The sequence below is a fragment of the Pongo pygmaeus genome, chromosome 1 (assembly GCF_028885625.2).
Source record: "Pongo pygmaeus isolate AG05252 chromosome 1, NHGRI_mPonPyg2-v2.0_pri, whole genome shotgun sequence".
Taxonomy (NCBI): domain Eukaryota; kingdom Metazoa; phylum Chordata; class Mammalia; order Primates; family Hominidae; genus Pongo; species Pongo pygmaeus.
Window position 1 is genome coordinate 41,766,392 of NC_072373.2, and position 18,229 is coordinate 41,784,620.

The window sequence follows — 18,229 nt, forward strand, 5'->3', positions numbered from 1 at the left end:
TCCAAGCTTGGACTTGGTAGACTGGGGCAGAAGAATCATTTGAACCCAGGAGGCAGAGGTTGCAGTGAGCCAAGATTGTGCCACTGCACTCCAGCCTGGGTGACAGAGCAAGACTCCATCTTAACAATAATAATAACAATAATAGCAAAGAGATTGATTCCTTTAGAACTTTGGTCCCCAACCTTTTTGGCAACTGAGACTTGTTTTGTGGAAGACAATTTTTCCGTGAATGGAGGGTGCAGGGGAATGGTTTTAAGATGGAACTGTTCCACTCAGATCATCAGGCATTAGATTCTCATAGGGAGCATGCAACCTAGATCCCTCGTATGCACAGTTCACAATAGGGTTTCTGCTCCTATGAGAATCTAATGCTGCCAATGATCTGACAGGAGGTGGAGCTCAGGCAATAATGCTTGGCCGCTCACCTCCTACTGTTCTGCCCAGTTCCTAACAGGCCACCAGACAGTACCGGTCCATGCCCCAGGGGTTGAGGACACCTGCTTTAAAAGATGCCTTAGAAATGGGCTCTTTTTAAAAAAATCAGCATCCATCCATTTAAAAAGTTTCTGCTAGTTTGAAGACAACTAAGCTATTTATATCATCTTTCAATAAAGGGGAAGCTGCAATTCACAGCTTCAAATTTTAGTTAATCAGTAAGTGCCTGTGTTGTAGCTTCTTCTCTCCCATCCTCATTTATACTTTCTTGTAACAAGATACACTCATGCATTTTACCATCCACCTTCACACTCAGTGGACACTCAGATTCAGTGGGAGTACACATCTCCTCTTTGGCCCTCAGTAGCAGCCACCAGTGTTGGAAGTCTGTTGCCATGTCAATCTTCAGCACAAAGAGTGAACAAAGCTCAACAACTAAAGCTATACTTTACCGTAAAGAAGATGTATTTTCTCATAGATATTTCAAATTAAATACTAGACCCAGCTAGGCCCCTTAAGGCCTTGTAGATTTAATTTAAAGCAACAAAAATCACAGAGTCAAACAGTATGTAATCAAGAAGACATATCTGTTGAAAAAGAATAGCATCTTACTCTAGTTTTGGAAATATCTTGTTTTGTTTTCATTTCTGTTCCTTCCCACACCTTCCACTAATTAATTGGGTAGATTGAGGCCAGAGGTCAATTTTATTAGACTTAAAAGAACCAACTTTTGGCTTTGTACAAAGATGCCCTTCTCTATGTTTCCTGCTTCATCTCATGCCACTCAGTCCCCTCACCAAGGCGTGGTGGCCCTTTCCCCCTTTTCAGTTTCCTGAAGACACACATTGTTCCCCTGTCTATGACATTCCTTCTGTGTGATGCACTTTTATCTTGGCTATGACTTCAATTCTTCCTCCAGGTGTTTGCTAAAATGCCACTTTCTTATCGAAGCCTTCCCTGGCCTGTCTATGGCCATACCACCCTGAATGCACCCAATCTAGTCTGATGCCTTCCCTGACCCTCTCAGGCATTTGGAATCTAAACTACTTCCCTCTGCCCCACCCTATGATAATTTCTAGTCAGGCCCTTTCCTTTTCCTTTCATATCAATAATTGTTTGTGATTGCAATTTGTGCTTTTTAATTTTGTGTGCTTTTAGAAGCATCTATTTCTCTCAAAAGATATTAGATATGTATAATTTGAGGGCAAACGATGACATGTTTTTTGTACTTCCAAATTAATACCTAGTCCTTGTGCTTAACACTCAATTATAAGCACTCAATGCATATTTGTTGCAATGATCAAATAATTGAAGAATTACTTATAAAACTTAAAAAAAAAACGAAGAGTCCATGCTATGTCCCCAGAATCTCTGATTTAGTGGGTCTGGGTTAGAGCCCAGGAGTCTATATTTTTAAAAAGTTTCACAGCTGATTTTGATAGACAACAGCACTTTGAGAACCACTGTATAAAAAAAAAAAAAACCACAAGTAAAACAGTTCTGTGACTTTCAATGTTATGCATTCACCTTTCCTCTAGTTGATATGTGGGATGAAATACAATTTTGATATGTGTCTTATGCATTGATGCTAGACAAAGGAAGAGATTCCAAGTGGAGCTCCTAGCGCCAAAAGCTGTATTGAGAGGGGGTAAATGTCACAGCAAAGCTTGCAATGAGAGGTTATAACTAGATCAAAGCAACAAAGCAAATATAATGAACCATTCTTGGAAAGAAAGAAGTTCCTTCCCCTTAATTACCTAATATTCTTACCTTCATAGTAGTATATTCATAGGATAGGTAATAATATAAATTTGCATAATAGCTCAAAAAAGGAACATATGAGCCTTCAACAAAGAATGCTTGATGTAGTTTCCTTTCCCTCTTTATTACCAATCTCTCAATTTGTGGCTAGTTCTTATGATAAATATATTAATATAAACTCCATAAACTCAAGACCTACCATAAGTTTAAAAAGTTTTTATAGCTTTATTAAGATGTATTACATACAATGATTGATGAGTATTTAAAGTGTACAATTTGATTACTTATATATATGCCATGTGAAACCATCACCAAATGAAGACAACAAACATTTCCATCATACCTGTCACCCCACACAGTTCCCTCATGTCCTTCTGTAATCCATCCAAACATCCACTTCCTTCTCTAGGCAACCTTTGACCTGTTTTCTCTTACTACAGATTGATTTGGCTTTCTAAAATTTCATATAATCCGAATCACTTCGTTTATATCCTATCATATAAAGGAAATCACTCCGATTTTTTTTTTAATGTTTTAGCCTTCACACAGCATAATTAGAGTTCTATGTAGGTTGCTGCACATATACAAATTGTTTCCTTTTGTTGCTGGGTAATATTCAATTGTATAAATATATGTTAATTTAGTTTATCCATTCACTTGTTGAGGGACATTTGGATTGTTTCCACTTGTTGGCTATTACAAACAAAACTGCTATGAAAATTCATGTACAAGTCTTTGTGTGGACATATGATTTCATTTCTCTTGGGTAAAAACCTAAGAGTAAAATGCTGAGTAATATGACAGGTGTGTGTGTAAGGTTTTAAGAAATGGTTGAACTATTTTCTAAAGTTAATGTTGTAATTTTACCTGCCAAATAGCAGTATATTAAAATTCCAGCTACTCCACTTTATTGCCAACACTTGGCTTGGTCAATCTTTTTCATTTTAGCCATTCCAGTGGGTATATTTTGTTATCTCATTTCGGGTTTTTTCTTGTATGACTCAGCCCAATTTCATGCACTCCTGGTTCAGATCTTCCTTTCAAAGCAAGCTGATTTATTCTGTGCTATACGCACAATTAACACATCATCACCTTCATGTCTGTGCAAATATGATCTGTCAACCCGAAGTACACTCTGCTTTCCATTCTGCATACTTACCCTTTAAGGAACAGACTTGCATTTGCTTTGCTTAGACATGTCTGTCAGCTTAAAAAAAGAGCATACACTTTCAAAAATATAAAGTAATAAATTATATATGTACACAAATATATAAATTATATGCCTAAATATAAATTTTTGAAATGTAATACAGATAAACATTTTAAATGCTCTGTTATTCATGATCACTTAACACAATCATTAGTTGACATCTAAGGGGACAAAAAACAGCCACAGTGAGTTTCTCTGATCATAATAGTGAATGTAAAGCTGTATTTCAACTGTCTTCATGATACTTTCTAGATTTTTTGGTTTCATCAAGTTGTGATCAGTTGTGATTAGACTGACAGCATTTCTTTCTCTTAATGTCTCTGACAAAAGAAATTTGTATACATGTGTCTTTGCGGGGAGGGTGAGAGGGATTGTCAACTCTGCCATTTTCTTGTTTTCTGGAGTTCGTCTTATTAAGTGCTCGTCACCCAGTATTTCTGTGTAGGACAGCTTTGATGTTGCCTGTCCAAATGTGAAGTTCATTTTAGATAACAGTAGATAATATAAATCATACATACACTCATCCGAGCATAGGTAAACCAGAATACATCACAAAGCACAGAAAGCAAATTGGAATTACCCTTCTTTCTATCTTGCACCTTTACCTAGCAGGGAAAACCAAACCAGATCCTACCTGAGGACCACGTGAGGGCGCCAGAGTCCACCCTATGTTAAACACTCCCTGGTAAAGCTGAAATAGCATACTATTCTTATGGCTCACAATGTGGTCTAACCCCATGAATGTGAGCCGGAGAATATGTCTTTTGCTGTTGTTGTATGAAGTCGTCTGTATATGTCAATTATATCCAAGTGGATTGATGGTGCTGTTGAGTTCAAGTATGTCCTTACGGATTTTCTGCCTGCTGAATCTGCCCATTTCTGATATAGAGACTTCAGCACCTTTATCTTTTCTGATATTAGTCTCCAACTATGATAGTGCATTCATCTATTTCTCCTTGCAGTTCTATCAGCTTTGCCCCACATATTTTGTTTCTCTGTCAGATGGATACATATTAGATATTGTTACGCCTTCTTGGAGAATTAGCCCCTTTATCATTATATGATGCCCCTCTTTATTCCTAATAATTTTCCTTCATCTGAAGTCTGCTGTGTTTGAAATTAACACAGCTACTCCTGCTTTCTGTGACTAGAATTAGCATGGTATATCTTTACCCATTTACTTTTAATATATATTGCCTATATTTAAAATGGTCTTATAGGGAGTACACAATATATAGTTGAGTTTTGTTTGTTGATCGACTCTGATGATCTGTTTCAATTGGTGCATTTAGATCATTGACAAGTGATGGTTGATATAGTTGGTTTAATATGTTACCTTTTTCTATTTGTTGTCTTTGTTCTCTTGTTCTCTGTTCCTATTTTTTGTCTTGCATTCTTTTCCTGACCTTTATTTTATTTTATTTTTATTTTTGAGACGGAGTCTCACTCTTTTGCCCAGGCTGGAGTGTAGTGGCGCAATCTCGGCTAACTGCAACCTCTGCCCCCCAGGTTCAAGAGATTCTCCTGCCTCAGCCTCCTGAGTAGCTGGGATTACAGGCACCCACCATCATGCCCGGCTAATTTTTGCATTTTTGTAGAAATGAGTTTTCACCATGTTGGCCAGGCTGGTCTCGAACTCCTGACCTCAGGTTATCTACCCCGCTTCCTAAAGTGCTGGGATTATAGGTGTGAGCCACTGTGCCTGGCCCCATTTATTGTTTTAACTGAGCATTTTATATGATGCAATTCACTCTTCCTTACTGGCATATCAATTGTACTTCTTTTTTTCACTTTTTTCAGTGGTTGCCCTAAGTTTGCAATATCTATTTGCAGCTAATCTAAGTTCTCTTTCAAATAGCACCACACCATTTCATTGGTAGTATGAGTACCCTCTAATGACAAAACAATCCTAGTTCCTCTGTTATTTTTTATATAGAAATAAATATTCCCATAAACTGTCCTATGCAACCTGTTTCTGGATTCACTCTTCAAGTGCTTAGTAAAGTCATACTCTTTTCCCTCACCCTTTCCTGATCATAGGAGTTGAGATTTCTCCCTTTTCAGTGATCCTGCAGTCTTGCATGACTTCTTAGTCATGGTTTTTCAGACATGCATGAGGGTTTTCAGATTACAAAACACTGTCACATGCACTACCCAACCTGATTTTCAAAATACCTCTCTCAGAAATCAGGATGTCAGTCATGCTCATTCTATACACGTTGACACTGAAGGTCAGTGATGTGACTTAAGTTGCTGGGTCCACAGCCCCAGTTGGTAAGTAGCAGAGTCTGGAAAAATCAGAACACTGGCTTCCTAAAAAATAGATTTCATAAAACTCCACCACCTACTTCTATATGCATACACCTTGGGAGCATAGCTCTTTCTCTTACATTTCTTTTAAATTCCAAAGGACTGTGCACACCAGAAGCATCCGTCAGCATTTTAAAATTGAAATTACTCCAGCAACAAAATTTCTAGATAGTTTAGTTTAGGCTGTTTCACATTTGGAGGTTATTGTGAGAACCTCAGTAAGCACTGACAACAGATTGCTTAACTTACTGGGCATGCTTCTCTCCTAAAAATAAAATTGTAAGTTTTATCGTATCTCTTCACTAGACAGGTTACTTTCTGATGCCTAAGGAGATCAAATATTAATAACAACTCTTGGGGGAGCTTGGTTTTCTTTTCCCCTTACTCTTTTAGAGAAGAAGGAACACTCTAATGAATGCAAAACGTCTAGTGGCAGAGAAGGACGAACCCTGAGTTGTCAGGAAGAGGCAGGACCAAAATAACCAAGACTGTCACTTCAAGTGAGATGTTGCCAGTGAGTCTAGGCAACCAAGAAGACTTCTGGGGAGCCCAAAAATCACAATAGAAAGGTTCTAACTGAAGATGTTTATCTACTTGAAGTTAAAAAAAGGAAAAGATGTGGCCTCAAAATTTCTGTAGTAGTTATAATAGCCTTTATTTTGTACTAAACACATCACTAAAATGCAAAGTGTAAACATATCTACTGTCCCTTCTACCTGCAGCGGTTACATTGCATGTTCTGGGGCTTCCCTTGCTCTTCCAACGCCCAAGTGCCTGACATGCATCTGTCTTAAACTATGCTGTCAATCAAGTGCATGGTGATGATGGCGGTGATGGCTTGGGGTGGGGGACGAGGACAGTTCCATGCAGGGCATACCTAGGACTGCTTGTCTAAACACCACTGGGAGCAAAGTGCAGAGGTAATGTCTGGGGGATAGAAATGAACTCGGGGACACATAGCCCTGTGTTAGACACTCGACAGGCTTTATGCCACTGAGGCAGCAACTCCACAATGCAGAGATACCAGTGTCCCCATTTTACAGAAGAGCAAACAGACTTAGGTGTGCTAACTTGCCTCACAGTTAAGTTTCTAGGACCAGAACTCAGGTTTGTCGGATCCCCAAGTCCCGTTTCGCTAGGATCAACGCCACGCTCGGCTATAGCCAGCCTAGGCTGTGAATACACAAGGCAGGGAATTTCGTGCGGCACCCGCTCAGCATCTGCGCCTTCCTCGGCGCTGGTCACGACTTAAGCCCCTGCACGTGGGAACTCCACGCTTACCCAGAGGCAGCGAGGGTCTCCAGTGTGCAGAAGGATCCCACACCCGCCGCCCTGCCAGGTCGCGCGCTCAGCCCACCCATCGCGCTGCCTTCGGACCCGGGCGCGCAGAGCAGCACAGCCCAGCGCGGCACGCGAGTTGTCTGAGGGGCCCTGGGTGCCTTGTCAGCCCGGGCGCCTCCCCACGCCCGCCCGCGTCTCACCCCAGTCCACCCGCAGCGCGAGCAGCACCACGACCGCCAGCAGGGATCCCCCGCAGCAGAAGGGGAGACCGGGCGCCGGCGGCCCAACAGGCTCCCGGCTTCTCGGAGAAGAGACCCCCATCCTCCCGAAACACATCTACAAACCACATTTGATCTCGAAGAAAACTGAAATAAGAGGAAAAGCGCAGTGCAAAGAGGAGTGACCAATCCTTGTGCTCCGCGCCCAGAGCATGGGGAGGGCTGCGGGGTTCCGGGACAAAATGCTTTTGATCAGCTTCCCCTTCATGGGCAAGGCCATGTTTACTCCCCATTTGCATTGTTTCTAACGAGTTTCGCTGGCAGAGCCCACCTTGCTGACCCAGGTGCAGCAGCAGAGCTTGACAATGCTCGGGCTTCCGATGGATCCCGCGGGCGAGGCCCTGCGCTTCCAGACAAAGGCGGTGGATGATGGCAGCTCGCCTCCAAACACCCTGCTTGACTTTTCCTCTTTGCAAGAACGTGTGTGGGAAGGTCAGCTAATGAAATGCCTGCTCTCCGTGTTGAAGGGCAATTGCAGGCGATGTGTACAGTGTACAGGGAATGTGAAGAACCAATTTCCTTATCGTGAATTGAGATGTCATGCCATTGTAAGATTTTTAAAAAGGGAGGGACAATTAGATATGCATTTTAAAAATGTAAATCTGTGTATAGTATGGAGACTAGATTAAGGCAATAATGGAGAGGGGAGACCAGTCAGGGAGCTTTTGCTGACATCCAAGTGAGGTTTGATGGCGGCCCTCACTGAATGGATAAAGTGGACAGTTAACAAAGATATTGGAGATGGAATGAACAGTTGCTCATGTATTGGATTTTGGTTACTTCCTTTCTTAAGGTTAGTAGTGAGAAGAAAGCAATCAAGAGTTAGCCCCAGGATTAGAAATGAATATGGTGGTGCTACTTATCGAAATAAGAAATATGGATGTAGGAGTGACAGATGTAGGGCAGAGGGTTAAGTATTCAAGGATGAATTTATTCTTATGTATCTGTGACCCTGTGCCCTTTAGCCTATCTCTGTCCATCTCCCATGGTCTCTGCCTTCCCCAGCCTCTGGTAACCAGTATTCTGCTCCCTACTTCCATGAGATGAGTTTTTTAGATTGCACATGACTGATATCATACAGGATTTGTCTTTCTGTGCCTGATTTACTTCACTTAATATAATATCCTCTAGGTTCATCCATGTTGCTGCAAATGATAGGATTTCATTCTTTCTTATGGCTGAATAGTATTCCCTTGTGTATATATACCACATTTTATTTATCCATTCATCCACTGGTGAACACTTGGGTTGATTCCATACCTTGGCTATTGTGAATAGTGCATCAGTGAATGCGAGAGTGCAGATATCTTTTCATCATACTAGTTTCCTTTCTTTTGGGTATATACCCGGTAGTGGGATTGCTGGATCATACGGTAGTTCTACTTTTACTTTTTTGAGAAACCTCCATACTATTTCCCATAATGACCATATTAATTTGGATTCCCTAACAGTGTATGAGGTCTCTATTTTCCACATCCTCACCAGCATTTGTTATCTTTTGTCTTTTTGATAAGAGCTCTGATAACTAGGGTGAGGTGGTATCTCTCTGTGGTTTTATTTTGTATTTCTCTGATGACTAAGAATGTTGAGCATTTTGTTTTATATTCGTTGGCCATTTGTATGTCTTCTTTTGAGTGATGTCTGTTCAGGTCTTGCTCCCACTTTTAAATAGTATTATTTGTTTTATTTTGCTGAGTTGTTTGAGTTCCTCAGATATTCTGGATATTAACCCCTTGTCAAAGGCATAGTTTGCAAACATTTTCTCACATTCTGTAGGTTTTTTTTCTTCACTTTGTTGTTTCCTTTGCTGTATCCCATAAATGTGTGTAATTATTATGTGCCAATTTAAGAAATAGCAATTAAAAAAGCAAAATAAAATCCCTTATTTAAACCTTAAAAGAATGAAATGCAGCAACTGCACTGTGTAGGCTCTAATGTAGCAGCACAGGATGTTTCCAGAAAAAAAAACTTTCGAGAAAATAACTAAAAAAATACTGAGATAAAATATAAAAATATAAAAATATAAAAAATATAAAAATATAAAAAGTGATGATAGTTTCTTTTGCCATGCAGAAGCTCTTTAGTTTAATTAGATCTCATTTGTCAATTTTGGCTTTTGTTGTTCTAGTCATGAAGCTTTTGCCCATGCCTATGTCCTGAATGGTATTGCCTAGGTTTTCTTCCAGGGTTTTTTATGGTTTTAGGTCTTACATTTAAGTCTTTAATACATCTTGAGCTAATTTTTGTATAAGGTGTAAGAAAGGGATCCAGTTTCAGCTTTCTACATATGGCTACCCAGTTTTCCCAGCACATTTCTTGTTTTTGTCAGGTTTGTCAAAGATCAGATGATTTTAGATGTGTGGTGTTATTTCTGAGGACTCTGTTTTGTTCTGTTCTGTTCTGTTCTGTTCTGTTCCATTGGTCTATATATCTGTATTGGTACCAGTACAATGGTGTTTTGGTTACTGTAGCCTTGTGGTATAGTTTGAAGTCAGGTAGCATGATACCTGCAACTTTGTTCTTTTTGCTCAGGATTGTCTTGACTACACAGGCTCTTTCTTGGTTCCATGTGAACTTTACAGTAGGTTCTTCCAATTCTGTGAAGAAAGTCCGTGGTAGCTTGATGGGGATAGCATTGAATGTATAAATTACCTCGGGCAGTATGGCCATTTTCACAATATTGATTCTTCCTATCCATGAGCATGGAATGTTCCTCCTTTTGTTTGTGTCCTCTTTTATTTCGTTGAGCAGTGGTTTCTTCTCCTTGAAGAGGTCCTTCACATCCCTTGTAAGCTGGATTCCTAGGTATTTTATTCTCTTTGCAGTAATTGTGAATGGGAGTTCACTCATGATTTGGCTCTCTGTTTGTCTGTTTTTGGTGTATAGGAATGCTTGTGATTTTTGCACATTGATTTTGTATCCTGAGACTTTGCTGAAGTTGCTTATCAGCTTAAAGAGATTTTGGGCTGAGACGATGGGGTTTTCTAAATATACAGTCATGTCATCTGCAAACTGGGACAATTTGACTTCCTCTTTTCCTACTTGAATATCTTTATTTCTTTCTCTTGCCTGATTGCCCTGGCCAGAACTTCCAATACTATGTTGAATAGGAGTAGTGAGAGAGGGCATCCTTGTCTTGTGCTGGTTTTCAAAGGGAATGCTTCCAGTTTTTGCCTATTCAGTATGATATTGACTGTGGGTTTGTCCTAAATAGCTCTATTATTTTGAGATATGTTCCATCAATACCTAGTTTATTGAGTGTTTTTAGCATGAAAGGCTGTTGAATTTTTTCGAATGCCTTTTCTGCGTCTATTAAGATAATCATGTTGTTTTATCATTGGTTCTGTTTATGTGATGGATTACCTTTATTGATTTGCATATGTTGAACCAGCCTTGCATCCCTGGGATGAAGCCAACTTGATCATGGTTGAGAAGCTTTTTGATGTGCTGCTGGATTTGGTTTGCCAGTATTTTATTGAGGATTTTCAGGTCAATGTTCATCAGGGATATTGGCCTAAAATTCCCTTTTCTGTGTGTGTGTCTCTGCCAAGCTTTGGTATCAGGATGATGCTTGCCTCATAAAATGAGTTAGGGAGGATTGCCTCTTTTTTATTGATTGAAATAGTTTCAGTTGGAATGGTACCAGCTCCTCTTTGTACCTCTGGTAGAATTCGGCTGTGAATCCATCTGGTCCTGGACTTTTTTTGGTTGGTAAGCTATTAATTATTGCCTCAATTTCAGAACCTGTTATTGGTCTATTCAGAGATTCAACTTCTTCCTGGTTTAGTCTTGGGAGGGTGTAGGTGTCCAGAAATTTATCCATTTCTTCTAGATTTTCTAGTTTATTTGCATAGAGGTGTTTATAGTATTCTCTGATGGTAGTTTGTATTTCTGTGGGATCAGTGGTGATGTCACCTTTATCATTTTTTATTGCATCTATTTGATTCTTCTCTCTTTTCTTCTTTATTAATCTTGCTACTGGTCTCTCTATTTTGTTGATCTTTTCAAAAAACCAGCTCCTGGATTCATTGAGTTTTTAAGGGTTTTTTGTGTCTCTATCTCCTTCAGTTCTGCTCTGATCTTAGTTATTTCTTGTCTTCCACTAGCTTTTGAATTTGTTTGCTCTTGCTTCTCTAGTTCTTTTAATTGTGATGTTATGGTTTCAATTTTAGACCTTTCCTCCTTTCTCTTGTGGGCATTTAGTGCTATAAATTTCCCTCTACACACTGCTTTAAATGTGTCCCAGAGATTCTGGTATGTTGTGTCTTTGTTCTCATTGGTTTCAAAGAACATCTTTATTTCTGCCTTCATTTCGTTTTTTTCCCAGTAGTCATTCAGGAGCGGGTTTTTCAGTTTCCACGTAGTTGTGTGGTTTTGAGTGAGGTTCTTAATCCTAAGTTCTAATTTGATTACACTGTGGCCTGAAAGACAGTTTGTTGGGATTTCTATAGTTCTACATTTGCTGAGGAGTGTTTTCTACCAATTATGTGGTCCACTTCAGAATAAGTGCGATGTGGTGCTGAGAAGAATGTATATTCTGTTGATTTGGGGTGGAGAGTTCTGTAGATGTGTATTAGGTCTGCTTGGTCCAGAGCTGAGTTCAAGTCCTGGATAGCCTTGTTAACTTTCTGTCTCATTGACCTGTCTAATATTGACAGTGGGGTGTTAAAGTCTGCCATTATTATTGTGTAGGAGTCTAAGTCTCTTTGTAGGTCTCTAAGAACTTGCTTTATGAACCTGGGTGCTTCTATATTGGGTGCATATATATTTAGGATAGTTAACTCTTCTTGTTGAATTGATACCCTTACCATTATGTAATGGCCTTCTTTGTCTCTTTTGATCTTTGTTGGTTTAAATTCTGTTTTATCAGAGACCAGGATTGCAACCCTTGCTTTTTTTTGCTTTCCATTTGCTTAGTAGATCTTCCTCTATATCTTTATTTTGAGCCTATGTGTGTCTTTGCATGTGAGATGGGTCTCTTGAATACAGCACACCAATGGGTCTGGACTCTATCCAATTTACCAGTCTGTACCTTTTAATTGGGGCATTTAGCCCATTTACATTTAAGGTTAATATTGTTATGTGTGAATTTGATCCTGTCATTATGATGATAGCTGGTTATTTGACATGTTAATTGATACAGTTTCTTCATATCATCGATGGTCTTTATGCTTTGGCATGTTTTTGCAGTGGCTGGCACCGGTTGTTCCTTTCCCTGTTTAGTGCTTCCTTCAGGAGTTCTTGTAAGGCCGGCCTGGCGGTGACCAAATCAGCATTTGCTTGTCTGTGAAGGATTTTATTTCTCCTTCACTTTCGAAGCTTAATTTGGCTGGATATGAAATTCTGGGTTGAAAATTCTTTTCTTTAAGAATGTTGAATATTGGCCCCCACTCTCTTCTGGCTTGTAGGGTTTCTGCTGAGAGATCCACTGATAGTTGGATAGGCTTCCCTTTGTGGGTAACCTGACCTTTCTCTGTGGCTGCCGTTAACATTTTTTCCTTCATTTCAACTTCGGTGAATCTGATGATTATGTGTCTGGGGTTGCTCTTCTCGAGGAGTATCTTTGTGGTGTTCTCTGTATTTCTTGAATTTGAATGTTGGCCTGTCTTGCTAGGTTGGGGAAGTTCTCCTGGATAATATCCTGAAGAGTGTTTTCCAGCTTGATTCCATTCTCCCCATCACTTTCAGGTACACCAATCAAATGTAGATTAGGTCTTCTTACATAGTCCCATATTTCTTGGAGGCTTTGTTTGTTTCTTTCCACTCTTTTTTCTCTAATCTTGTCTTCTCTTTTTATTTCATTAATCTGATCTTCAATCACTGATATCCTTTCTTCTGCTTGATCGAATTGGCTATTGAAGCTTGTGTATGCTTCACAAAGTTCTCGTACTGTGGTTTTCAGCTGCATCAGGTCATTTAAGCTCTTCTCTACACTGGTTATTCTTGTTAGCCATTTGTCTAACCTTTTTTCATGGTTTTAACTTCCTTGTGATGGGTTAGAACATGCTCCTTTATCTGGAGAAGTTTGTTATTACCTACCTTCAGAAGCCTACTTCTGTTAACTTGTCAATCTCATTCTCCATCCAGTTTTCTTCCCTTGCTGGTGAGGAGTTGTGTTCCTTTGGAGGAGAAAGGTGTTCTGGTTTTTGGAATTTTCAGCTTTTCTGCTTTGGTTTCTCCCCATCTTTGTGTTTTTATCTACCTTTGGTCTTTGATGTTGGTGACCTATGGATGGGGTTTTAGTGTAGATGTCCTTTTTGTTGATGTTGATGCTATTCCTTTCTGTTTGTTTGTTTTCCTTCTAACAGACAGGTCCCTCAGCTGCAGGTGTATTGGAGTTTGCTGGAGGTCTACTCCAGACCCTGTTTGCCTGGGTGTCACCAGCAGAGGCTGCAGAACAGCAAGTATTGCTGCCTGATCCTTCCTCTGGAAGCTTCATCCTAGAGGGGCACCTGCCTTTGTGAGGTGTCTGTCAGCCCCTACTGGGAGGTGTCTCCCAGTTAGGCTATACAGGGATCAGGGACCCACTTGGGGAGGCAGTCTGTCCAATATAGGAGCTCAAATGCTGTGCTGGGAGAACCACTGCTCTCTTCAGAGCTGTCAGGCTGGGATGTTTAAGTGTGCAGAAGCTGTCTGCTGCCTTTTGTTCAGATATGCCATGCACCCAGAGGTGGAATCTAGAGAGGCAGTAGGCCTTGCTGAGCTGCGGTGGGCTCCGCCCAGTTCGGGCTTCCCTGGAGCTTTGTTTACACTGTGAGCATAGAACCACCTAGTCAAGCCTTAGCAATGTCAGACACTCCACCCCAGCCAAGCTCCAGCGTCCCAGGTCGATCTCACACTGCTGCGCTAGCAGCGAGCAAGGCTCCGTGGGCATGGGACCTACCCAGCCAGGCACAGGAGGGAGTCTCCTGGTCTGCTGGTTGTGAAGACTGTGGGAACAAGCACAGTATTTGGGCAGGAGTGTACTGTTCTTCCAGGTACAGTCACTCACAGCTTCCCCTGGCTAGGAAAGGGAAGTCCCCTGACCCTTTGTACTTCCTTGGTGAGGTGACACCCGGCTCTGCTTCAGCTTGCCCTCCATGGGCTGCATCCACTGTCCAACCAGTCCCAATGAAATGAACCAGGTACTTCAGTTGGAAATGCAGAAATCACCTGTCTTCTGCGTCAATCTCACTAGGAGCTGTAGACCAGAGTTGTTCCTATTCAGTAATCTTGGAAGCAACCTAAAATATATATCTTAAGACAATTTATTGCTCAAAACATATAAAACTTAATTCTAAAAAATTCAACTACCTAAATTTAAACAAGATTGCTGCAGCTACGGCTCGCTGTCCTCCAGGAGACATGAAAAGGGATGAGGGATCAGGGCTGTGGGGATGTCAAGCCTGCCCCAAGGTCAAAAAGCCTTTGAGGAGAGCCCTAGCTCCTGCCTACACCAGCCTCTGGCTTGCCCTCTGCAGAGGGGAAGGAAGGGAATGGGCCTGGGGCTGCAGACCATGCAGGAATCAGCAGAGGAGCCAGCAAGGCTGGGCAGTGGGCTACAGGCTGGCCAGAGTTCCCTTGGTGGGATCCCATACTCCATGTCTGGCCAGCACTCCGGCGCGTGTGGCTCAGGTCTCCGTCAGGATCTCCACCATGTGCTCCTGCTTGCCCAGGTCAGACTGCAATTGCAGCTGGAGCTGGGAGGTGTGGCGGGTGCAGGGCCAAGCCTCCAAGTGCGTTGCACGGGCCCAGCTTGGTGCATCCCATCATGTGGATCAGCACTGTGTGTCCAGGTTGTCGTAAGAACTGACCACATCTGAGGCCAGCTCTTCCATGCAGTTGGGATTTTTAGTTTTCAGTATTTCAAATATCTCATCTAGCCACTTCTGAAAGCTTCTTCTATTTTCCCCCTGGCTGTCCATCTCCCAGATGCTGCTTTGCGGGGCGCCTGGTGCCAGTGCTGAGGTGACAGAGCAAAGGTCTGATACCTGGCCCCTTCGTGCAGCAGTCTCCAAAGCGGGGGGCATGGTGCTCCCCCTCTGGCTCCTGTGTGGTGGGCACAGGGCACTGGCACAGGATCTCTGCAGAAACCAGGCAGTGGAGCCACATGCACCCCGCACTCTTGGGTGCTGCTGTTCGCCACATCCCATCCTGGGCCATCTCCTCTTGGATCTGCCAGGCGTGTTGGTGATGAGGACCCTGCAGCAGTGGTTGGGCTCCACCAGCAAGTGGTAAAGCTGGAGCTTTTAAAAGGACAAGTCCGGGAGTGACTGCCCCTGCCGGCTGCAGGAGGGCAGGGTCTTCAAGCTGGCTGGGGTGCTGTGCTTGGCCACCACTTCTTTCATTCTCAGTATTGGTTAATTTGTGTCTTTTTTTTCTTTGTCAGTCTGGCTGTAGGTTTACACATTTTATTGATCTCCAAGTAGCAACTGTTGGTTTCATTTATTTTCTCAATTTTTTTTTCTCTTCTCAGTTTCATTGATTTTGGCTCTATCTTTATCATTTCCTTACATCTGCTAGTTTGGGATTTAATTTGCTCTTCTTTTTTAGTTTCTTAAGGTGGAAAACTAGATCATTGATTTGAGGCTTTTCTTTTTTTTCTAACGTAAGTATGTTATGCTATACATTCCCCTGTAAGCAATGCTTTAGCTGTATCCTACATGTTTGGATATTTTGATATATTGTGTTGTGATTCAATTCAAAACACTTTCTAATTTCCCGGCTGACTACTATTTTTATGCATGGATTATTTAGAAGTGTCTTGTATACTTTTCATTTCTTTGGGGATTGGCCTTGTTGTTGATTCCTACTTTCATTCTGTTGTGATCAGATAATGTATTTTGAATGATTTCGATTTTTTGAAATTTGTGGAGAATTGTCTCATTGTCTAGAATATGGTCTACTTTGGAGAATGTTTCATGCATACTTGGGAAGTATATACTTTGAAATCACTGTTATTCTGTGATTTCTTTCTTTAAACGGGCAAGTCCCCTGTGGAGTCTTCATACGTTTGGTCACTCTGGTCTTTAAAAAAATTATTTTTTATCCAGAGTTTATCATTTTTATTGGTGAGAGCATTAGTCTGTTACAGTCTACCACTACCATAGCCAGAACTCTTAGATTTCTTGTAATACAAGAACCACCTTTCTTATTTTTAAGCCAGTGTTTGTTGATTTATTTTTTTTTGTTCTTTCAAACAAAAACTTCTAACTCATGCAGATACACAGTAGTTCACACTGTATGAAATGAAATGCCAAGAACATGTGGGGGTGAGAAATAGGGAACTCTAGCTAGAACTATTTTTTGGCTTGAATTGACCTGTATTAAAATAAATTAGATCCAATTACACAGGAGGAGGAAGCACATACACCTGCTTTGTTTATTTGTAGATAAAACTATTTACAAAATATTTCCAGAGTACTTACAGATGAAGAAGGAAATAAATTGAAAAGTTACTTTTACACTCTGGAGCAGCATGATTCCATACTGAATTGTCACCACAATAAATCGTGCTCTCTCCAATAAGTGAAAATGGATCTGGTCCAGGTGCAGGATCACAACTATCAGTTACTGCATTAAGATACTCAAATACTTCTACTTCACTAAAGGTGTGTTTTCCATTTTTTATTTTTGGAGGTCATGTGCACAAAATCTCTTAAAATTGAAGAAAAAGAGGAAATAAATGTAAAAGATTAAGACAGCATTAGTAAAATTTCTGTGTCTTCAATGAATTTGTCAATATAGGGTTTCTACAAGCTGGTTGTGAATTCAATATGGATTTAAAAGAAGGTTTCTATGAGCAAATATATTATCCCAAATTCAAACCATTAATATAGTAACTAACTTTCAGAACAAATCTCATTTTTTAAGTGTAAATACCTATTGATATGGTTTGGACCTGTGTCCCCATCAAATCTCATGTCGAATTGTAGTCCACAGTGTTGGAGGTGGGGCCTGGTGGGAGGTGTTTGAATCACGGGGGTAGATTTCTCATGAATGGTTTAGCACAATCCCCTTGGTGCTGTTCTCGTGATACTGAGTTCTTGGGAGATCTGGTTATTTAAAAGTGTGTAACACCTCCCGTCCTCTGCACCTTGCTCCTGCTCTTGCCATGTGAGACACCTTGCTCCCCCTTTGCCTTTCCCAATGGTTGTTAAGTTTCCTGAGGCCTCCCCAAACCCCCAGCAGATGCCAGCATCATGCTTCCTGTAGAGCTTGTAGAATCATGAGCCAATTAAACCTTTTTTCTTTATAAATTACCCAGTCTCAGGTATTTCTTTACAGCAATACGAAAACGGCCTAATAAGCCTTTATTTATTTGCAAGGCCATGCTAAGTTTTCTTCTAGTTATCACAAGAAATGCTGACAATTTAATGAGAAAATATGCTTAACTGAGCGCTAGCTGAGAAATCCTTTGCAATTTATAAATATATCCATTTTCTAAATTGGTGGTTCACAATACCACTAAAATATTGTCTTTTTTCACTCTCATCCTTACAAGTGTATAGTGATTTATTTATTTATTTATTTATTTATTTATTTTGAGACGGAATCTCGCTCTGTTGCCCAGGCTGGAGTGCAGTGGCGCGATCTCGGCTCCCTGCAAGCTCCGCCTCCCGGGTTCACGCCATTCTCCTGCCTCAGCCTCCAGAGTAGCTGGGACTACAGGCTCCTACCACCACGCCTGGCTAATTTTTTGTATTTTTAGTAGAGACGGCGTTTCAGGGTGTTAGACAGGATGGTCTGGATCTCCTGACCTCGCGATCCGCCCGCGTCGGCATCCCAAAGAGCTGGGATTACAGGCCTGAGCCACTGCGCCGGGCAGAAGTGTATAGTGATATTTTTCCAAAGTCTACATATTGTGTGATTACACAACAGCCCAAATCCAAGTCTTCCTTTAAGTTAGGTGTTGAAGAGATGTGCAAAAAATGTGAACAATGCCACTATTCTAATTTTATTTTGTTTTGGAAAA

At 41.0% G+C, this 18,229-nt stretch overlaps 1 protein-coding gene across 1 annotated transcript in view; it reads right to left on the bottom strand.

The window, feature by feature from the left end:
* The window catches only part of CR1L (complement C3b/C4b receptor 1 like), a 74,033-nt gene that overhangs the window by 45,171 nt on the left and 10,633 nt on the right, over positions 1-18,229 (bottom strand). The gene's annotated exons all lie outside the window — the stretch shown is intronic.